The sequence below is a fragment of the Lissotriton helveticus genome, chromosome 3_2 (genome assembly GCF_964261635.1).
Source record: "Lissotriton helveticus chromosome 3_2, aLisHel1.1, whole genome shotgun sequence".
Lineage (NCBI taxonomy): Eukaryota > Metazoa > Chordata > Amphibia > Caudata > Salamandridae > Lissotriton > Lissotriton helveticus.
In genome coordinates, this window is record NC_136062.1 from 365107196 (window position 1) to 365123385 (window position 16190).

A 16190-nucleotide genomic window follows, 5' to 3' on the forward strand; every position below is an offset into this window, starting at 1 on the left:
CAGGGAGACCCATCGTGTCTGGGATCAAGTCATTGCTAGAACCGTTATCACTGTTCTGTGATTTCTTCCTCAATCCCCTGGTTCAACAGACCCCCACCTACCTAAAGGACACTAAACATCTACTAAATGTAATCCAGGAAATCAACTTTGACCCGAGCACTGAACTACTTGTGGGACTAGATATAGAATCCCTATACACTAGCCTCCCACAAGACGCCACGCTCAAGGTACTGCACGATGTCCTTATGACCAACACTTGGACTTACAACACCCCTCGCAGCTTTATCTTAGACTGCGCAGCACTAGCTCTCAAAGAGAACTATTTTGAATACGAGGGCACCTATTACCTTCAGACGAACGGCACATCTATGGGCAGTGTTTTTGCTCCCAGTGTGGCAGGATTGTATGTGGCCCATTTCGAGGAGACACACATACAACAACCAACCAATCCTTTTTCCACCAGCATAAGAATGTGGCGTCGCTACATCGACGACATTCTCGTAGTATGGAAGGGCAATCAGGAATCGCTTGACAAATTCATGCTATGGATCAACCAACTAGACCCGTATTTGCGCTTCACATGCACTAGTAGTTCCACTGAGCTACCTTTCTTAGACCTGAACATCAGACCACAAAATGGAGGACTATCAACCACTACCTTCTACAAACCCACAGCAAGAAACTCCTTACTTAGGTTTGACAGTTTCCACCCCCGACACCTGAGGGAAAACCTGCCCTACGGGCAATTCCTACGCATCAGGCGTAACTGCACAAACATAACAGACTACAAACAACAATCCAGCGAGCTGGTGCACAAACTGAGGGACCGTGGCTATCCCTCCAGGATAATCAATAAAACCTGCAAAAGAGCCAGGAATCAAAACAGGGAGGCTCTCCTCGAGACAGTCGAGAAACCGGAAGAAGATCCTGTCCTAACTTGCGTAACGACGTACAACACAGCGTCCAATCAAGTGTCTAACATCATTCACCGCAACTGGAAAATCATAAACTCTGGTACCAGACAGTGGGAGAAGCCCCGCTTTGCCTACAGAAGGGCCACCAATTTAAGAGACCAACTGGTGAACACCAGACCCCGGCCAAAAAATCAAGACAAAGACAACACCATCGTCAACGCATGGGGCTTGCCAAAAATCACTGGCCACCAACCCTGTAACAATTGCAGTGTATGCCACCTCACATCCCCGTCAAAAACACTAAGTTTGGAACCAGGCAAGACCTGGACACAACGACAGTTCACAAACTGCAACTCCTCCAATCTAGTATACCTGATCATCTGTAGATGTGGCCTCAGGTACGTCGGAATGACAACCAGAAAAGTGCGCACAAGAATGACAGAGCACAGAAGTACCATAAGATGTGGCAAAAACATCAGTAAACTTACAGACCACTTTCTGACCCATAACCACACTCCCAATGACTTCACGTGGACCGTCATTGAGAAATTTGACAACCTTAGAGATGAGAAACTCCTACTGCAAAAAGAACAACGCTGGATTTATCGTCTTTCCACCCATACCCATGGCCTAAACGATTCCATTCCATGGAACAGTCTGGCCATGTAGACACCCTTGCTAAACACTACAGGTAGCAGTGCCAGCTCACTCCTGCATGAGCGCCCCTCTCCTTGTCCCTTCTTCTCCCCTCCTAGTCCGCCCAATGCGGCAGAACGCACCAATACTGAGATCTTCGTGAACCCTGACCTACACCATGTATTCTCAGCCCAGTGTGCATGCAATACAACCAAGTCTAGTCAACCTGCAGATCACCGGCAACTTGAGAACCATTTCACACGCACGTATTCACCCGCGCATGCGCTCAACACAGAACGCTACGGCAACACAACGCGCTTGCGCCTCAAACGCGCACTACTCCTCTACGCATGCGCAGACAGAGCCACCATGAGGCAGCGTTTACCGCGCACCCCTCCCTCTTTCTAACCCGAACAGGTGCATCGAGTTTAACAAACAATATAAAAACTAAGCCAGGCGGCCCACTCGCCTCATACCGGGCGCCGCAGAAGGACGAATAGGTCCAAGGAGGAACCAGACCGAACTACTCGTGAGTAAACCACCGCACTGGTCCTGCAAAATGGGGTAAGCCAGATCTCTTTTCTCCCTACAGGTTAGACAGCCTTGTGAACCTCGTTTATTTCCACAGGGTCTCTTTCTCTGCCAGGCGACCCTTGAGGCTTTTTACCAAGAAATAACAGAGTGAGGACCCAGTATTAGTACTTTCCTGTACCTCACCTTGTGATTTCGTTTTTTAGCCCACCACCACCCACTTACGGTTGTATCTAAACTTTCACCTGTCTCATACGATTGTCATGAGCTCACCCTAGCCGGATTTAAGCCGTACACCACCCTAAAAGCCAGCCACCATGGTTTTAAAGACTTGCCATCCTAATATGACTCTTCCTTGTACGTCATGTCCTTGTCCTATGTGTTTTATGTAGAAAAGCTTGAGGGAATCCCCCTCTAACAGCTACAGCGCCTTAGCGAGCGCGACACATAGTCAAGAATTGACACACACACTTAATATAGTTTATTATTATTTAACCTGCACTTTATCACGTTACACTTTGGTCCTGAGGAAAGCCAGCTTATAATATCAAAGGCACTGGCAGAAACATGTAGACCACACTGGACACGGGAGGTCATCATACACTCCACTTTGTCCTTTTGCCTTTTTAAACAGCTAACAGAGGCCCAGTTTATTAAATACTTGTTAACCCTCGGGTGCTGGGACCTCCTGTATAGCTTTTTAAACTTTCACTTCTCACTCCTTCACTGCACACGCAGCAATATACCAGCTCCGCAGTCACCTGGCGTTGCAGCACACCCGGGGCACATTCGGTGCCACTGTGGTGGGCCCGATGATGAAGCATGCCACCGACTAGGTCGGTGGGTGAGGGCTTTATAAGGAAAACATTGCTTTTTTCCTTTCTATTGTCTGACGTACCAGAGTCACTTAAATCCCCCCTCCCCCTAAACTAAGCTAGTCCACATTGATATCTACATATAACCCAGGGGATACGGGCTAGCCTACCTAGTCCTCTCTCTCTCTTTGATCTGTATAATAATGGCTCCTTATCAAAGAAGAAGTCAATATAAAATCAGTTTAAAATCCTTACATAATAGTCCCCTAAAAAATGCATCTGCCACCTACCCAACAAGACATATTCCGGCCTTTCTATTGATTTGCTGCAGCCTGAATTTAACAGCATCGAGATTCACTACCTGCAATATCTCTCTTGTAGATGTCAGATAAAATGCTAGCTATTGTCTATAAAAATGTGGCAATTGTTGTATTAAATCAAATTTGTTTAGTAAACCAACATTGTTGTGGTGCTACTAGAGCATTCTACCCACTAAGAGAAGTATGTTCTAAATTAAACTGGGAGAAACAGAAAGATAAGCTTTGGAATGAGCAGAAGACTTATATTACTTCACATTGGTGATGGATGGACTCACTGCTCCAAGGAAGAACACCTCAACCGTGCACCTGTATCAAAACGTATCTGGTAAGCGGACTCACCTCTCATGTTCGCGTCAAATATCAATACATTTGGAAACTCCCTTGTACCGCATGACATTCACATCATTGCCAGCTCTCCATGGCATATACGTAACGCTGCATCAGTATAACACTTCACAACATTATGCTAACGTCTTGACATCATCTGCCACTATGTTAAAGCATTTCTTATAAGCTGGGGGCGCATAATGTTAAATCATTTACTTCCTATTTTATTACAGGGGGAAAGCCATAAAACAATTAGACACTTTCTGGCAAAAAAATAATTATTGAAGTGGTGGGTTGCCATCACTTTTTAGGAAGAGGTCAGCTTCCTCGAGAACCTAATGAAGGATAAACACTTGCTGCTACAGGTATTTTCATGATGAAATGATTAGAGAACAACTTGTTCACAAAACGTCAAACCTAAAATTACAAGGAAACGGTTGCTGAGGTACTGACTTTAGACAAAGCTATAAAAATTGAAAAGCATTCTGAAACCACCATGCAAGGGTTGAAACAGTTGGCACATGATTCTAATTTACTGGAGTGGGTGCACAGTGTAAATGCTAAACCAGTAGAAAATGATGTAGCTAGTTTTCTATTACTTATAAAACAAGATGCATTGGTGTGTTTTCGATGAGATTTTATTCATCATTTGACTTCAAGTAAAGGTTTTCTGGCTACTGGACTGTGAAATAAAAAAAATAAAAAATAAAAAGGATGGTCCTAATTATGATTTTCATCAGTGGTTGCTTGTGAAGGTTTTTGCTGATTCAGATGCTGACTATACAATTATTTGTGACACAGTGTGAGAATGTTGAGATGAAGCCACCTAAAATCAGGCTGTCGGATTTTGGTAACATATTAGTTATTTGGATACCACTGTGGAACTGAGAAATTCTGAAAATATATACAAAAAATGTATGTTGCGTAAAAAGGGTCATGTCATCCCAACCAGGTCCTGGGTTATGAATATGCCATGCTAATAAAAATGCGGTAATGTGAATAAAATTGATAAGTGGCAACAGCTGCCCTCCAGTGTTTTCTCCAACTCCTATCTCTCCTTAAAGGAATTTTCTCACTGCATGATATTAAAACACTATGCTGTGCAATCAAGTATTGAAATGTGTTATTATCAGCGAGGGAGGATTTGAGAAAGGAATTGCAATCCTTAGTTAATAGCATTGTGGAAAGATGGAATTGGTTCTTGAAGGAATGTGTACAACTGGCTTTGCGTAATGGATAGATTGGGAGGAGAATGTTAATAACATGGTGTCAGTATATCACATCGCCCCTCATATTATTGGCGACAAGTTTCCTTTCAAGATAAAGATGCATGGAAGAAATTCTGGAACACGATTAGAGTTATGGCAGTGGTATTAAGGATAATAAGTCTTCTAAAGGGATATACCCTGTGGTGATGGTCCACTAATCCAGTGGCAGCTTAAGAGTATGTGTCAACCTGAGAGACTTGTATGACAATGTCTTAGTGGATCAGCACCTGCTGCTCAGTACATCAGAAATGCTAACTACTTTGAAGAGTGCCAAAGTGTATAACTCTTGACGTTAGTGTACTACCAGATAACCCTATGTGAAAAATCGAAGGAGCTAACATCGTTCATTACTCTTGATGGTGCATTCAGGTATTGTCACATGCAATTTGGTCTGGTTTCTACTTCAGTCGTTTTTCTGCTGTTAATTCGCCATTCATTCAATTTGTTTTACATGTTTGTTATTTTCAGGACTATATGTTAGTACATGCTAGTTTCAGTGAAGAACATGACAAAGTACCGTTTCAGTTGTTTACCTTTATAAATGAACGTGGATTAACAATATTTAAAGATAACTGCAACATTACTAAAATATGTAGTACATTATTTATTTAGCAACACAAAAAAGATGATGGAAGAACACTGTCAAAGATTCAACCAGTCAAGGATCCGGTTTAAATCCATTGTTTATTTGCTCACCATGCCACCCCAGTTTAGACCCAGCCATATGAAAACCAGTCGCCCCTGCTCCCCATGGGAACAGTCCAACCCGAACTGCCAGTCCAGGTCCTCCCAGGACCAGAAAACAAGCATCCTGGAAACGTTTTTTCAGTATCGCCCTTCATCAACCAGGCTAGCTTGAATCCAGTGCGATAGCTAGCATGGGACCCAAGTCTGGGCAAACATTTTCCACTTAGGGTGACTATAGCAACACAAAAAGATGATGAACGAAATGCTGAACATTGTTAAATATTCACCCCCAGTAGATTTTTTAGGTCATAGGACTCAAGTTCTTAAATATTAGACCAAAACAGAAAATCGTTAGCAGCAAACATTGATACCCATAGCCCTGGGAACAAACATTAGCTGAGATAATTACTGGGACTAGCAGCACATTATGCAAAGTATGTTCCTAAGTGTTCAGTAAACAAACTGTTTTGATGAGACTGCTTATGAAAAAAATGTGGTGTAAGAGTGGACTGATAATGGACAGCATGAGTCTGAGATTCTAAATAAGGAAATCGTAACTGCACCAGCTTGGGTTCCATTTAATACTACATGTATCCCAACTCTAGTCGTCCATGACAGTAATGTAGGATTAGGGGTAGTTTTACTTCAATTGAGAAGTGGTAAATTTGAAATGGTGCCATTTAAATGTCAATATTTAAGAAATGCTGAGACTAACTTTCCTACAAGTGAAAAGGAGTTATAAACTTGTTTGTGAAGTGTATGTTAATTCAGAACACATGTTGAGTGTACCCTTCATAGTACACAGCGACCATAGACCATTAGTTGCTCTGTTTATAACATAAGGTTGTGCTAAAGCAACTACAAGAATAGCTATGTTTCAATATCTACTTTTAGAGTTTAACTGCAAGATGGAATATATGCCGGGTATAAGTTATGTTTTCGCAAATTGTTTCTCACAGATGCCTGTACGCGGGGTGGAAGATGTTAAGATGTGTGTAGAGAATGATAACGATATGGTGGCTTCTGTGTTTATAGTGATTGATGCAACTTCTTGTTGCATTTCAAGGGAGGAGCGGCATGCGGCATTATTAGAAGATGAAGCTATCTATCTTGTTGGGGATTATGTAAAAGGTGGATGGCCTGGTCAAAAATTGTTACATAGTGAACTTTGTTTACCATAGTTTGAGAGGTGTGTTATCATGGGGAGATGAGATTTTGTATACTGGTGAGCAATTGATGATACCATGTGGTTTATGTGAAAGGATTTGGTTTGTTGCCCATGATAGCTATCCTCAAATGAGAGGCAAGGAGCCCATGGATCATCGCTCAGCCCCACGCTCTTCAATATCAATATCGCCCCCTCGCTGCCATCGTTAGACAACGTGTACTCAGCATAGTATCCTACCCCAATGACACCCAGCTCATCATCTCCCTCACAAAGGATACCCACACCACCAGACTCAGCTACCAGGAAGGATTGAAAGACGATGCATCCTGGATGAGCAGCAGCAGCCTGAAGCTCAACTCGCAGAAGACAGAAGTCCTTGACATTGTACCCACTCCCTCAGCTGGTGGCCCGCCGCCCTCGGCAACCCTCCCACGGACCATGCCTGGAACCTCGGCATCATACTCAACTCCTCCCTCGCCATGACCTGACAGATCAACGCCATTGCCTTCACCTGCTGCAACACCCTGCGTATCCTTTGCAAGACCTACAAATGGATCTCCCCAAATTCAGAAAGACCATTACCAACGCACTCATAACAAGCAGACTGCACTATGGAAACGCCCTCCATGCGAAATCAACAAATCCCTGCTCTGAAAACTCTAGACCATCCAGAACACCGCGGCCAGACTCGTCGTCAGCATCCCACGACATGTACACATCACCCACCACCTGCGAGATCTCCACTGGCTCCCCGTCGAGAAGAGAGTAACCTTCAAGCTACTCACTCCCACCTACAAATCCCTCCACAACACCGCACCCTAATACCTCAACGAAAGAGTCTCCTTCCAAGTACCTAAGAGAAACCTCTGCTCCGCCAACTTCACCCTCGCCGAAACCCCGTGCATCTGCAGAGCCAGAGTGGGTGGAAGGGCCTTCTCCTACATCGCGGCAAAGACCTGGTACGAGCTCCAGATTAACTACAGACACTCCCCCGCTCTGCACACTTCAGGAAGAGTCTCAAGAGCTGGCTCTTCGGCTAACTCATAGCTGCCCCCCTTCCATCCCCCAGCTCCTTGAGACCCTCATAGGTGAGTAGCGCTCTTCACAATTCCCTGAATGATTGATTGATTGGCAATAAACGGAGAGTCAGGATGAGCTTCTAGTGAGCAGGTTTGCATCAAAGCCTGGAAGGAAAATTGAGATTTTGCATTGCCTGTGCATTCAATGAAATCTTAGAAAACTGTAAAATGTCCATGTGAAGGGGAGAGTGTGCTTGATGAACCACTTGCCATTTCTGGTCTTTTTCGATTACAAGGGGGTATGCACAAGCATGCTCTAGTGTTCACTGATCTTTTCTAGCAGTTGCCTGTAGTAAATTGTCACACAAGTCAGTAGTGTGGAATGATTACGAGGCATATGATCAAGGCCCCACGATAAAATTATTGCAGTTTTAGCGTCCGTTTTTTGGGCGAAAAACTGCGAGAATTTTATCGCACTATCAGCAAGAACACGCTAGCGGGTGTTACTATGCCTCTGCGCCCGTTTCCTCAACGCCCAGCTTTGCAACGATAATGAAAAGTAAAGTGGGCATAACTGACAGAAGTAACGTGGAAAATGTCGCTAACAGACATTTCTCCAATTATAAATCTGTTTGCTAACCTGTGTAGTGACGATAATAGTAGCGCTAACTGCGCTTACCGCAGGTTTCATTACGCCTGCTCTGAATCCTACTAAGCTATTATAGCCCATGGGTGGTATAAGGCTGAGACCACCCTGCCCTACCTACAAGGATTTACCTATCGCTGTGCGATTATCACTGGATTTCCAGCAATAATCGCACATTTTGGTACTATCGCATGATTTTATATCGCATTGGCGATAAGCGTTGACGATAACGCGCACCCTCCGCGATATAATCCAGCGATAGCCAGCGATAATTATACTCGCACTAATAGCGACCAGCGATAATTATCGCTGCCGCTCGATAATATGCCCCCATATTTTTTAATTATGTTTTCAGGAGTGAAGGGTTTCCTGACGTTTTGGTTATAGATAATAGAGTGCAGTTAGTGTCATTTCAAGATTTTGAATACATTGTGGTATTAAACGTGCATACATCAGTTTACTATTCAGAAAATAATTGCATAATTGAACAATGGAATCAGAACTTGAAGGAAAGTTGGCAATTGCCATTGTGTAATGGATAGATTGGAGGGAGAATGTTAATAACATGGTACATGCGTATCGCATGACACCTTGTTTAAAGGGGCGACTAGTCTCCTTTCATGAACAAGATGCGTGGAAGAACAGACAGTACACTGTAAAAGTTATTCTGCATGAATGAGAAGTGCTTGAGTCGTGTGGAATCCCATAGAACTCAAGTACGACTATGGTATAGGAGTGATGTGTGAGTGTTTCTTGGCAAGAAGGAGTTTAAGGGTATATCACGGTTTTCAGAATTATTGGAGGTTAAGTGAGTTGGCAGACATACTGTTAAGCAGTCCAATGGAAATTTATGGAATAGAGGTAAGGTGGTCAAAGTACCAGCCTTTGTTTAAGATACAGCTGGTTTCAATTTAAATGAAGTGTGGTAATGTTGACCATTTATGAATATTGGCGATGCAACAAGCAAAAGCTTTATCCTCAAATGAGGATAAGTGATTTTGTTACTATATAGCCACATTGTTTTCTCTTGTCAGTTTCGTTCCAACAATTTGTTGGAGTGAATGTGTCACAAGCATGAGTTACGATCAGTAGCATCAAAGTTGTGTATTTTTACTTATGAATAGTTTGTTGCTTTCATTTTATGTGTAGTTATGATATTGTCTTCATAAAAATTCAAAGTTTAGTTTAATTAGTTATGAGTATCCGGAAAAGTAGGGAGATGTGTAGTATTCTATACTATGTCAGCAAGTTCTGAGAATGTTAGGCTAGCAGCATTCTTCTAATGTCAGCTGGTGGTGGTACTCCTTATGTTAAAGATACATGTTGTGATCTGGAATAAAATACATTACCATACCAATCTTTGGATCTGAGATTACTTCATACTCCCATCACTCATATATTATAATCATATTTACAAAGTGAAGTACAATGTAATTGTCCCTACTAAGAAAACATAAAGATTCGACTAGCTGTATGGATAATATAGGCTTTATCAGTTTTCACAGTCAGGCTTCCAAAAGAGCAACAGTCCCAATAAACTTGTTAATTTTAACTCCTAATGGACTATGTTATTATTACTAATATTGATACTGCCTTTGATATCTAAACAATTAATCCGCCGCCTCTGTTGCCGCTTATTTATTAGCATTTGCCCCTGGAATATTGAGGTAGGAATCTCAATGGCACCAAATATCGTAGACACAATATCGAAAGGTAAGTGTAGATTTAAATTTTCATATCCATTTTTTCAAGTTTTTTTATAGTGCGAAGTCGACCCGTAGGTTTTGGAGCACTTTACATGAGCACAAGTTACATTACACTTAAAAAAAATTGGGCATATTAAGGTCAAGTGATTTTCCCAGAAACACAGGATGTTGAGCCGACATCAAGACTCAAACCTGATTCCCCAATTCCAGAGTTGGCAGCTCTGGCTGTTATGCCACATATATAACTCCACATATTTGTACCTTGAAAATATATATATATATATTGAAGGTGCACAGATATGGAGTTAAGAATAGTAAATCTATTCTTCCTCTATACACACTTATCTATTGATACTTTGTCCTACGTTATTCTTTATATAAGATAGACAATTCTCAGGTTGTGTCTTGCAGGAAAAGGTGGCAAATATATTAGTTTTATGTTTTGTTTTGTTAGTCTCCGGACCAACCAGTGACATCAGGAGTTTCAGGCCTTTTTGATCATTGATGCAGGTTAGCTAAAAGTTCCTTCACCATGGGGGAGTTGTATTTGAAGCGACTTTTAAGATATTGAGAGATGCCAAAGGCCTGATGTCACAAACTGTGGGTGTCGTTCCAGGAGTGCTGGTAAAGATAATGATTTACCTTGCCACTGAGGGAGTGTGTAAGGCGAATATTGGACTGATATTTTGAGTGTTGCACCAAAGAGGACAACAGGGAGTGTAATATGTGATTGGTTGTCAGCGGTCTGACTTTAACAGGCATAGGGACAAGAACAGGAATAGGATTTAGTGATTTGTGCTTCTGTGTCATTCTATTTGGTACCCATTGTTGCCAATGTCCCATAAAATAGGCAACATTGGGGGTTTACTTTGCCGAGTGTCATTTATTGATTTTCTCAGTGGCTTGCTGCATTTTTTGAATGCCAAAAGGTTGCTTATTTTAGGGTTCTTATAGGGTGCTGAGCACCAAGTAAGCCAGTAAATAGCAGACTTTGAGACAGCCTTTGAAGTGAGGGCACAAATGAAGGGGATGATCTCTTCTCACCGTAGAGGCAGCAACATAATTATTCAACATCTCTTTAGTGTGTAAAAAGTCCACAAAACAAGAAAAGGAACTAAGCAAAGGGTAGCCAGCTTCCGTCTTAAAAGAGTAGTTTCCATTGGTAACTGAAAGAGTCTGTAGGAAAGAGCGTGAAAATACTTGTTAAAATCTAAGTGTATGATTTGGATGAAGTAATCAATAAAAACCTATTTTTAATTCACGGCAATTTTCTGTAAGTTAACTATTATAGGAATACATCATCTTTGTTAGCAGCCTTTTCTGAGTCTTTTTGTTCTTTGGGGGTGGGTAGGGCCTTGGATTGTCTCTGATTGCACCTATACTGGTTGTACCTGGTGTTGTGCTACTTATCTCAGGGGCCTTTGTTTATTTTGGGTTTCGCTTCCCACAACAATTGTGGTGTCAGTAAACCAGGGTACAGATGACTTGTGGGAAGCTGTCTAGTAGTGTCTGTGTAGCACAGTTTAGTACTTTGTCGAGTTACTTGTATGAGATGAGAGAACAGGAGGGCAGTGTACTGCTGACGAGCAGATACATTAGGGTTTTGGAGTGTAGTGAAGTAGGGTTAGTGTTGTAATGTGATCAGTATCTGACCAGCATATGTATGTATTTTCATTCCAATACAGGTATAAAATTGGGACAATCATCAACATTTCGTATTTTCTCCGTATTAAATATACATATAATGCAACAATTATAAGATATAGCACATTAAAGTTAATCTCTAGTTCTCCAAACAAACCCTAAATGATTTTCTAAAAGAAATAAAGGCATAACTGCCTTATTAAAAAAAAAATACAAAGGATTTTTAGTAAAACTGATATTTAACTACCATTTCCCAGCCCGTCTAGAAGTGTAAAACTGATACAACTGCCTGTATTATTCATGGAGAAAGGCAGCAACCCTAAGCAAGGTTGGTTATGCTGGTGATGAACAGGAAGAGGTAGGAGCTTGTGGCAGTGTAGGTGACAAACACGATTTGGTCACTTAAAAATAGAGCTCCAGGTAGCAAAGTGTGAGAGAGTTTATCAGTGGCAAAGAGCTGTTGCGGAACAGTACCTAAGTGCCCAGATATAGCAAGGCACATTGTCTCTGTTTTGAATGTGCTGAGCTTTAGCACTCACTGTGTCATCCAGCAGAGGGGTGCAGGGTCCTCCATAAACCAATCACAGGTAATGATGACGAAAAGTTGGTGTTGTTGGGTTATCCAGCAGGAGGGAGATTAATCCAGAGCATGTCTGGGCTACAGTCAGCAGTATAGCTTGTGTAATATTATAATGGTATCTCGAGTTCCACATGTGCTACCCGTGTGGATAGTCGCTTCAGCACCCACATATGTGCAGTTAGCACTCTACAAATGCTATAATGCAATATGTTCTTTTTGCTTTGAAACTGCCCACAGTTAGCTTTTAGGAGCAATATAGACCTTTGCAGAAAACACCTTAAAGTATCAGCTAGCGCATACTTTGAACCGAATTGCTTTAAAAGTAAAAGAAAATGTAGTGCTAACAGGTGAGTTGGTGCATGGTGTGTTTGGAGGGTGGTGAAATAAAGGAGAAGACAGGAAGTGCATTCGGGAGAGTGTAAAAAGAGCTAGCTGAATAGGAAAGAAATGCAGTGTAAGATATGCAGATGGAGGAGTGTGGAGAGAAAAAGACATTAGATGTCTAACACAGAGTGAACATAACAGGAGTGATTGAGACCTTTTGTTGACCACTAATTCACAATCCAGAATTGAGAAATCTTCAATACTATTTTCAAAAAAATGATTGTTATTACTCATTTATCATAAACAGCTAACACCAATTGACAAAGTCAATAAGCCTGGGTGCTTTTAGGTGGCAATTATCTTATTTTTCTGAATGCAATTTAGACGAACCAAAATACCATTCAGCCGGCACACTGTTGGAATCACAGAAATGTAGTTTATGTGTATAAGCCACACCCTCAATTACATAGCCCACATCCCTTATAGAAACTCCTCCACTTTTTCCATCCCTACTACAGCACTAGAACAGTATGACCCACGATTAAGGAGTGGGGGGACTAAGGGGGTCTTAGAGAGCAAAGTGCAGTTATTTTATTTACCTATTTTCACTATAAGGTGCAGAGAGGGAGACATACCCATATTTTTGGTCAAGTACTGAAGCTTTGATAGAGCCCACGTCATCAGGTTCCATAGCTGGCATCATACCCACTTATTCACTTCCGTTCCTGTATATCATAGACCGTATAAAAATGCACATATAGCATTCAGTTTCTCTGATGACGTATGCATGCAGGGACACTGTGGGTAGGCACATTCCATCATGTCACTACCAAACCAGGCTGAGTTTATTGTCTAGTTAGCATGCAAGTCAGCAATGCAGCCTTTTATTTCTTATCATCTGAAACCAATGGGGCAAAACCTACATAAAAACAGCAAATGATTAATTCAGCCACAGCCGACGTGCACCCTTCCTTTTCAAATAGAAGGCAGAGTCGTGTAAAGCTTTGCATTCAACTCAACATCCTAGCTGAATGGCTTAAAAAGTGAACCGGGAGAACAAAGCTTTCTCTTCAAAGACTTTCTGCAAGAAAGGAGTCAGTGCCCCCAGCCCCTCAGTTCCCTTCACCAGGGAGCACTTTGATCCATATTTAAGGCTCCATTCCATAAGGTGGCTGTTTTTCTGCGTTTTATTCTGTTTTCTCAAACTTCTAGAGCTTTTTACCATCACCTCCCTGCCATTTTTGCCAACAATGGCCCCAATTTACTACTAAAAATAAAACGGAATATTTAATTGACTTGAATTGATGACCCCTTGCCCTTTCCACATTAGAATCGTTGAATTGTCCCTGACAGGTCCCGTAGCTGACCTTTGACAGTGTCAAATGACTTGCAGAAACAAGGCTTTCCTGGCTGTTTGAAGTGTGGGTGTTCTGTTGCTGGGCAGAATGTCAGTCGGACTGAGTGGTTCTGTTTGACACAATCCAGCCAACGCTGGGAGTCGTGCATAGAAAGAAAGCCGCAGAGTTGTGCACTGAGCAGACCTGTGTGTCTATCTGTAAATCCATGAACACTGGCAGTTGTCCACAAAAAAGCCAGCAAATTGTGCACTGCGACTATTTTTGTTTGGATGCCTTTATCGTGTGTGTGTGTGTGTGTGTGTTTGTTCGCTCACCCACAGATACATGTTTGCGTGTTTTTACATATTAGGGAAAACACTGAAACTTGTTATGCTAGATGAAATTTCCATAATGTGTCATCTGTATTTGTATGTATGTATCTTTGCGCGTGCGCATGCATGCATACTATGTGTGAGTGATGGTATTTGTTTTTACTTATCATTAGTTCAAGCACTGGAAGTTAAGTTGCGTAACATTATGGGTTTCTGGGCTGTTTTCTGCATGTCGTGTAATTGTCATTACAGAAACAGGGCTGCAGTGCTGCCCTGTTATTTGCAGTGTGGGCTTTCCTTTGCTGGGCCGAATGTCAATGGGGCCGGCCTCTCTTTGTCACAAGTCGTGGGGAATTGAAGCGAAAACTGTCAGTTATACATAAAGCCATGAAAATGGGCTGCATGCTTACTCTTCTAGACTTGGTATGTGTGTTGCTTGTTTGCACATATCTGCGTTTCACACATACTCTGGGAGAGGAGTTGGCCTAATTGCTTAGGCAGTCGACCTCGAATCTGGGGTACTGGGCTTCGAGTCTCGGCAACGACGCTGTACATCCTGTGATTCTGGGCAAATCACTTAATCTCCCCTTGCCTAACAATCATGTAACGCAACTGGTGCTATGTAAAGCGCTCTGATACCCGTTCCCATCGGGTCAAGTTCGCACTATATAGAACCCCCCAAAATAAATAAATAAATAGAACCTTCAGGGTATCTCTTCCTATGCGAACTCACTCTATTATTGGCCAGAGCCCCACCGATCTGAAGTACTGTTTCATCCGAATCCTGTGCGGCAATGTTTATTGGGTTTACATTGACAGTGTTATGGTTGTCCAGAGTGTTATGGTTGTGTGTTGCCTGCACTTGTAGATAATGCGCAGTATGCCTGCAGGAGAGTGACACATTGACTTCTGCATGGCCTTTGACGCTGTACTGATTGTGAGAATAGCATGGTGTTGGTGTATCAGAGCTGTATTGTTATGTATGTTGCCTAGTTGAATGTTACCAGGTACCGCAGAGCAAGCCCAGCATGGGTGGCAGCGGTGCAGTGATTCCCACACTTGCCAGCCAATGGCCACGCAGCAAGCTCCAGAGGGGTCATTGGGAGCGGATGGGAGGGCACTCACTCAGAATATTTAACACATTCCTTCCCTGGCCTGTCTGCTGAGACGGCGAAAGAGACCAATTAGTGCCAGCTGCAGTGGTGGTCTTTGGTGATGCGGGTTCTGTCTCGCTAGGGGTTTGAGGGAGACTGCCCAGTGGTTTTATACAGTTTGAAACCCCAAGCGCCATACTATATTTGTATTAACTTTCTTCACCTCACAAAATATAACAGAAGATAAAAAACATTAAAACGTCCGAAACAATGAGTTTGAAAAGACAAAAATCCGAATTTGATTTATAATGCTCAGGAAAGTGCATATTTGCTGGGAAAAATACTTTTCAGAGGCCTAACCGTGCTTAAGCCACAATGAAGAATGAGCTACCAGGGTTAGATGTGCAAAACGTTGCAGGGATCACCGAATCCTCTCAAATTTGAAAATGCAAAACACAAAAAACGAATAAAAAAAGTAACTTATTATGCCAGCTTTCTATTTTCTCTCTTGTAATCGTGTATTTATCACACAACGTGCACTAGTCTTCTCTTGGGTTTTACCACACCCACAATGTTACCCAGCAGCCCTCAGTCAGAGAATGCCAGGGTCACTTTCGAAGTTGATTAAACTATCAAGAAATAAAGTCAAAACCGCTTCACTGCACAGGAGGTCCACGCCTGTAAAGTAAAATGCCGGTGCTAACACTGCGTCTTTTAGTGCGGAAAACATGAGACAACGCTGCATCTATATGTTATTCTTCATTTACAGCAACAGTTGTGGGAACTTCGTAATTAAAAGCTTCAGGAATGCAATGTTCGGAATCTTGGTGTCACCCCAATGA